Source organism: Larus michahellis, chromosome W, assembly GCF_964199755.1.
Source record: "Larus michahellis chromosome W, bLarMic1.1, whole genome shotgun sequence".
In the NCBI taxonomy this organism is placed as follows: domain Eukaryota; kingdom Metazoa; phylum Chordata; class Aves; order Charadriiformes; family Laridae; genus Larus; species Larus michahellis.
In genome coordinates, this window is record NC_133929.1 from 16,224,291 (window position 1) to 16,231,799 (window position 7,509).

At 54.9% G+C, this 7,509-nt stretch overlaps 1 pseudogene; it reads right to left on the minus strand.

Moving 5' to 3' along the window:
* The window catches only part of LOC141735668 (importin-11-like), a 195,802-nt pseudogene extending 188,545 nt beyond the window's left edge, over positions 1-7,257 (minus strand).
* Positions 7,258-7,509: the final 252 nt, after the last annotated feature.

Below are 7,509 nucleotides of genomic sequence, written 5' to 3' on the forward strand. Positions count from 1 at the left end.
AGACCAGCTTCAGTGCAGGTAAGGCCTCACTGGGGAAGGGGATCGCGGCGGATAAGGCCGGCAAAGGGCTCTTTCGAGGGCTCTTGTAGCCAGAAAAGGCGGCTAGCTCGTGCCGAAACCGGCAGCTCGGGGGCGGGCTGCTGACGCGGCAGGGGCGGAGTCAGCGTCACACGCGGCAGCTCTAAACGAGCTGTAAACACGCCAACGGTCAGTCGCCGTGGAGACCAGCTTCAGTGCAGGTAAGGCCTCACTGGGGAAGGGGATCGCGGCGGATAAGGCCGGCAAAGGGCTCTTTCGAGGGCTCTTGTAGCCAGAAAACGTGGCTAGCTCGTGCCGAAACCGGCAGCTCGGGGGCGGGCTGCTGACGCGGCAGGGGCGGAGTCAGCGTCACACGCGGCAGCTCTAAACGAGCTGTAAACACGCCAACGGTCAGTCGCCGTGGAGACCAGCTTCAGTGCAGGTAAGGCCTCACTGGGGAAGGGGATCGCGGCGGATAAGGCCGGCAAAGGGCTCTTTCGAGGGCTCTTGTAGCCAGAAAAGGCGGCTAGCTCGTGCCGAAACCGGCAGCTCGGGGGCGGGCTGCTGACGCGGCAGGGGCGGAGTCAGCGTCACACGCGGCAGCTCTAAACGAGCTGTAAACACGCCAACGGTCAGTCGCCGTGGAGACCAGCTTCAGTGCAGGTAAGGCCTCACTGGGGAAGGGGATCGCGGCGGATAAGGCCGGCAAAGGGCTCTTTCGAGGGCTCTTGTAGCCAGAAAAGGCGGCTAGCTCGTGCCGAAACCGGCAGCTCGGGGGCGGGCTGCTGACGCGGCAGGGGCGGAGTCAGCGTCACACGCGGCAGCTCTAAACGAGCTGTAAACACGCCAACGGTCAGTCGCCGTGGAGACCAGCTTCAGTGCAGGTAAGGCCTCACTGGGGAAGGGGATCGCGGCGGATAAGGCCGGCAAAGGGCTCTTTCGAGGGCTCTTGTAGCCAGAAAAGGCGGCTAGCTCGTGCCGAAACCGGCAGCTCGGGGGCGGGCTGCTGACGCGGCAGGGGCGGAGTCAGCGTCACACGCGGCAGCTCTAAACGAGCTGTAAACACGCCAACGGTCAGTCGCCGTGGAGACCAGCTTCAGTGCAGGTAAGGCCTCACTGGGGAAGGGGATCGCGGCGGATAAGGCCGGCAAAGGGCTCTTTCGAGGGCTCTTGTAGCCAGAAAAGGCGGCTAGCTCGTGCCGAAACCGGCAGCTCGGGGGCGGGCTGCTGACGCGGCAGGGGCGGAGTCAGCGTCACACGCGGCAGCTCTAAACGAGCTGTAAACACGCCAACGGTCAGTCGCCGTGGAGACCAGCTTCAGTGCAGGTAAGGCCTCACTGGGGAAGGGGATCGCGGCGGATAAGGCCGGCAAAGGGCTCTTTCGAGGGCTCTTGTAGCCAGAAAAGGCGGCTAGCTCGTGCCGAAACCGGCAGCTCGGGGGCGGGCTGCTGACGCGGCAGGGGCGGAGTCAGCGTCACACGCGGCAGCTCTAAACGAGCTGTAAACACGCCAACGGTCAGTCGCCGTGGAGACCAGCTTCAGTGCAGGTAAGGCCTCACTGGGGAAGGGGATCGCGGCGGATAAGGCCGGCAAAGGGCTCTTTCGAGGGCTCTTGTAGCCAGAAAAGGCGGCTAGCTCGTGCCGAAACCGGCAGCTCGGGGGCGGGCTGCTGACGCGGCAGGGGCGGAGTCAGCGTCACACGCGGCAGCTCTAAACAGGTGGTCCCGGAGCGCAGCGGCCGGCCGCTGCGCACCCAGCACGTGGGTAGCCTACGTGGGTCACCCAGGGTGGCACCGCAGTGCGAGCGAACGAACAAGGAGCAGCATTTCGTACGGTGGGTCACTGGAAGCCTTGAGTCTAAGGTAAGCAGAAGCTGGGCAACCACAAGCAGAGGAACATCGGCGTGCAGGGGCACGGACTCGGGGCGGGAGGGAAGCAGACAGCAGAGATCCTCCATGTACCGGCACAAGAAAAGAACATGGCTGCAAAACAGTCAAAAGCTGCAGCGAGGAAGAACGTGGGAACTCAGACTGAGCTCCTTTGCAAGCATGTGGCTGTGCAGGTCTCGGGCTGCAATGAATGCCTGAGTCTGGCACTGCTCTCACAGGGATCCAGAGACACTGTGTGCATACGGTGCGATCAAGTAAATGATCTGCTCAGGCAGGTGGTTGAACTGAGGGAAGAGGTAGAAAGGTTAAGAAGTATTAGAGACTGTGAAAATGTAATAGATTGGTGGAGCCATACCCTGAGGCAAAGGCAGCAGGAAGAGGCTCTATCAGAAGTGGATGATCCCCTTCCTTCCTGTCACCAGGCAGAAGGAGAGGACTCAAGGGATAAGGGGGAGTGGAGTCAGATCCCTCCTCGGAGAGGTAAGCGAAACCTCTCATGGCCCCCCTCACCATCCCAACTGCCCTTACGTAATAGGTATGAGGCTCTGGAAATTGAGGACCAGGCGATTGAGGATGGAGAAGCTGATCCATCCAGTGAAATGCCCAGTGCTAGTCACTCACCCCCATGCCTCAGGACGTCCTCAACAAAGAAAGAAAGAAGGGTTATTGTAGTAGGTGACTCCCTTCTGAGAGGAACAGAGGGCCCTATCTGTAGACCGGACCCATCCCACAGGGAAGTCAGCTGCCTCCCTGGGGCCAGAATTAAGGACATACGGAGAAAACTCCCTTCCCTGGTCCAGTCATCAGATTACTATCCGCTACTGATATTTCAGGTAGGCAGTGACAAAGTAGGTACCAGAAGTCTGAGGGCAATGAAGAATGACTTTAGGGCCCTGGGACGGCTGGTTAAGGGATCGGGAGCACAAATAGTGTTCTGCTCTATCCCACCAGTTGCAGGGGTAGATGAGGGGATAAATAGGAGGAGCCAGCAAATTAACTCCTGGCTCCGCGACTGGTGCGTCCGGCAGGACTTTGGCTTTTTTTGAACATGGGCTGATCTACAGGAAACCAGGCATGCTGGCAACAGGCGGGGGAAGCCTAACCCGAAGGGGAAGAAAGAGACTGGGACAAGAATTAGCAGGGCTTATTCATAGGGCTTTAAACTAGGTTTGAAGGGGGATGGGGATGAAACCAGGATCACAAAAGTGGTGCCTGGGAGCAACATAGCAGTGCTCATGGGTAAAAGTGATAGCAAGGTCTTGCAGCCTGTCTCAGCGATGGTGGGGGATAGTGAATTGTGTGGCAGCATAGACACAAGGAGTAGTGATAATTTGGTAACTACAGTAGTGTCCGAGAATGATCAGGTGCAAATCAGGGCCTGTCCCCCCAAGAAAGTGGCAGGACAATTAACCCAACTGAAGTGTATCTACACTAATGCACGCAGCATGGGGAATAAGCAGGACGAGCTGGAGGCCATCGTGCAGCAGGGAAACTATGATGTGGTTGCCATCACAGAAACATGGTGGGAAGACACACACAAGTGGAGTGCTGTAATCGATGGCTACCAGCTTTTCAGAAGAGATAGGCAAGGGAAGAGAGGTGGTGGGGTGGCCCTCTATGTCAGGGGCGGTTTTGAATGTCTAGAACTCAACAGTGTGAATGACAGTGTTGAGTGTGTATGGATAAAAATCAAGGGGAAGGCCAACAAGGCAGACATCGTGATGGGAGTTTGTTATAGACCCCCTAATCAGGATGTAGAAACCGATGAAGTATTCTATAAGTGGCTGGCAGAGGTCTCATGATCATTTGCCCTTGTTCTTGTGGGGGACTTCAACTTCCCAGATGTCCGCTGGGAATATAACACAGCGGAGAGGGAACAGTCCCGGAGGTTCCTGGAGTGTGTGGAAGACAACTTCCTAACACAGCTGGTAAAGGAACCTACTAGGGGAAGTGCCCTACTGGACCTACTGTTTGTTAACAGAGAAGGTCTTGTGGGGGATGTAAAGGTTGGAGGTCGTCTTGGGCACAGTGACCATGAAATGGTAGAATTTTCAATTCTTGGTGAAGCAAGGCGGGGAGTCAGCAGAACTGCCACCTTGGATTTCCGAAGGGCAGACCTTAACCTGTTTAGGAGCATGGTTGAGAGTGTCCCTTGGGAGGCAGTTTTGAAGACCAAAGGTGCCCAGGAAGGCTGGTCATACTTCAAGCAGGTGCTCTTAGAAACACAGGAGAAGGCCATCCCCATGTCTCGAAAAACGAACCGACGGGGAAGACTACCAGCCTGGCTAAATAGAGAGCTTTGGCTGGACCTCGGGGGAAAAAAAGGAAAGCTTACATTCTCTGGAAAAAAGGATTGGCAACTTATGAGGATTATCAAGATATAACAAAGCTGTGTAGGGGGAAGATTAGAAGGGCCAAAGCTCAATCAGAACTCAGCTTGGCCACTGCAGTTAAAGACAACAAGAAGAGTTTCTATCAGTATATCAATAGAAAAAGGAAGACTAGGGAAAATGTAGGCCCACTGATGAATGAGACGGGTGCCCTAGTGGTGGAAGACACAGAGAAGGCAGAGTTACTGAATGCCTTCTTTTCTTCAGTCTTCACTGATAAAGCTGTCCCTCACGAATCCCAGGCCCTGGAGGCAAGGGGGAAGGTCTGGAGAGAGGAAGACTTTCCCCTCAGTTGAGGAGGACCAGGTCAGAGACCACTTGGCCAAGCTGGACATTCACAAGTCCATGGGCCCTGACGAGGTGCACCCGCGAGTGCTGAGAGAGCTGGCAGCTGTTATTGCTAGACCAATCTCCATGGTCTTTGCAAGGTCATGGGGAACAGGAGAGGTGCCTGAGGACTGGAGGAAGGCTGCCATCACTCCAATCTTCAAAAAAGGCAAGGAGGAGGAGCCAGGGAACTACAGGCCGGTTAGTCTCACCTCTGTCCCTGGGAAGGTAATGGAGCGACTCATTCTGGATGTCGTCTCCAAACACGTTGAGGAACAGGAAGTCATTGGAAGTGGTCAGCATGGATTTACCAAGGGTAAATCATGCTTGACCAATCTGATAGCTTTCTATGATGTTATAACTGGTTGGCTGGATGAGGGGAGAGCTGTAGATGTCATCTACCTTGACCTTAGCAAGGCTTTTGACACTGCCTCCCATAACATCCTCATTAGGAAGCTGAGGAAGTATGGGCTAGATGAGGTGACAGTGAGGTGGATTGAGAGCTGGCTGTGTGACAGAACTCAGAGGGTTGTGATCAGCGGCACAGAGTCTAGTTGGAGGCCTGTAACCAGTGGTGTCCCTCAGGGGTCAATACTTGGTCCAATTTTGTTCAGTATATTCATTAATGACCTAGATGAGGGGACAGAGTGTATCCTCAGCAAGTTTGCTGATGATACCAAACTGGGAGGGGTGGCTGACACTCCAGAGGGCCGTGCTGCCATCCAGCGTGACCTGGACAGGCTGGAGAGCTGGGCAGAGAAGAACCTAATGAGGTTCAACAAAAGCAAGTGTAGGGTCCTGCACCTGGGAAGGAAGAATGCCAAACACCAGTATAGGTTAGGGGCAGACATGCTGGGAAGCAGCTCTGAGGAGAAGGACCTGGGGGTCCTGGTAGACAGTAAACTATCCATGCCCAGCAGTGTGCCCTTGTCGCCAAGAAGGCCAATGGCATCCTGGGCTGCATAGGGAAGAGTGTGGCCAGTAGGTCGCAGGAGGTCATTCTGCCCCTCTACTCTGCACTGGTGAGGCCACAACTGGAATACTGCATCCAGTTTTGGGCTCCCCAGTTCAAGAGGGACAGGGAACTACTGGAGAGAGTCCAGTGTAGGGCAACCAAGATGATTATGGGACTGGAGCATCTCCCTTATGAGGAAAGGCTGAAAGAGCTGGGACTCTTTAGCCTGGAGAAGAGAAGGCTGAGGGGAGACCTTATTATGGCATACAAGTATCTAAAGGGTGGGTTTAAGGAGGACGGAGACAGACTCTTTTCAGTGGTTCCCAGTGACAGAACAAGGGGCAATGGGCACAAGTTAGAACATAGGAAGTTCCGTTCAAATACATGGAAAAACTTCTTTACAGTGAGGGTGACAGAGCACTGGAACAGGCTGCCCAGGGAGGTTGTGGAGTCCCCTTCTCTGGAGATTTTCAAGACCCGCCTGGATGCAGTCCTGAGGGATGTGCTTTAGGCAATCCTGCTCTAGCAGGGGAGTTGGACTAGATGATCTCTAGAGGTCCCTTCCAACTCTGAAGATTCTGTGATTCCATGAAAACCCAAAGTTGTTGCGGTGACACCAGCCACGGAGCCGTGTATTGACAGAATGAGCCCATCTGTTTCTTTCAGAGTCCCTGCCTATAACTGGGAGAAGAGAAGAAAAAATAACCTGCACCCCAGATTCTCTTATTAACCTTCCTAAGGCCCTGAAGTCTCTTTTGATTACCCTTGGGCTATGTGTTGTCACTTCATCACCACCCACATGAAAGAGCAACAGTGGGTAATAGTCTGAGGGCCAAACGGGCTAGGAAGTTTCCTAGTGATGTCCCTGACCCGAGCCCCAGGGAGGCAGCATACTTCCCTAAGAAGAGGGTCTGCCCAGCATATCGGGCCTCCTGCTCCTCTCAGAATGGAGTCACCTACAACTACTACCCACCTCTTCTTCCTCATGGAGGTGGTTGTCAAACAGGGGGTAGGCCTTTCCGGTCCTGGCAACTCTTCTGGTGTGGTTGGACCATCTTCCACATCATCCATGGGTTGGCCTACCTCCTTGAGAGCCTCATACCTATTGTACAGAGGCACCCGGTATGGGGAGGTGGGCAAGGAGGGGATTCGTTTGCCACCCATAGCACGGACTAGTCTCCATTCACAGCTCTCATTATGGCCACTGCCTTCAGCCTGTCAGGGGGAGGGTACTGGATCTCCTTTAGCTTGGGGTTTTGTCAGTGGCTGTTCTGGTTTCTCTCTCAGGGAAGTCAGAGCCTGATTCCACCAATCAATTTCTTTCTCACGCTCCCTGATGCTCCATAGCCTTTCTACTTTCTCTTTTAGCTCTGCCACCAGGCTGAGTAGATCATCCACCTGGTCGTACCTCACACAGCATCATCCCTTCTACCATCCATTAGCTGTGAGAGGTTAAAGCACTCCATGCAGCCTGAGACCTGGGTGGCTGCATGCTTTCACAGGAGCTCTGTCTGTGTGGCTACATCCGCTCTGCCTAGTGCAGAGGATGCAGCTTTCTGCCAGGTAGAGATCATGGCTGAACTCCCCTCTTGAGCTTTCCGCATAAACTGCTGTGCCACGCCCTAGCTGTGCCACACCTTGTTTGCCCATCCTGGTTGCTGCACTCCTGGTCGCTCATGTTCCCTAGGGCCACCTTTTAAGGGGGTGGGGTTGGCTGCTGCTGGCCCCGTCCCTGCCTTGTCAGCTGCCCTCGCAGAAGCTGCCAGCTCCCTGCAGTTCCCTGTGCTGCCCGGGCCTTTCCCCGCCTCAGAGAAGCTCGGGAAAAGCCCCTTTTTGCCACGATCACCCAGCTCTGCTGCAGAAGTGCCAGCACCGGAGCTGTTTGTCTGAACGAGTGGTCTAGGGTCTAAAGCAAATGACCTATGAGGAG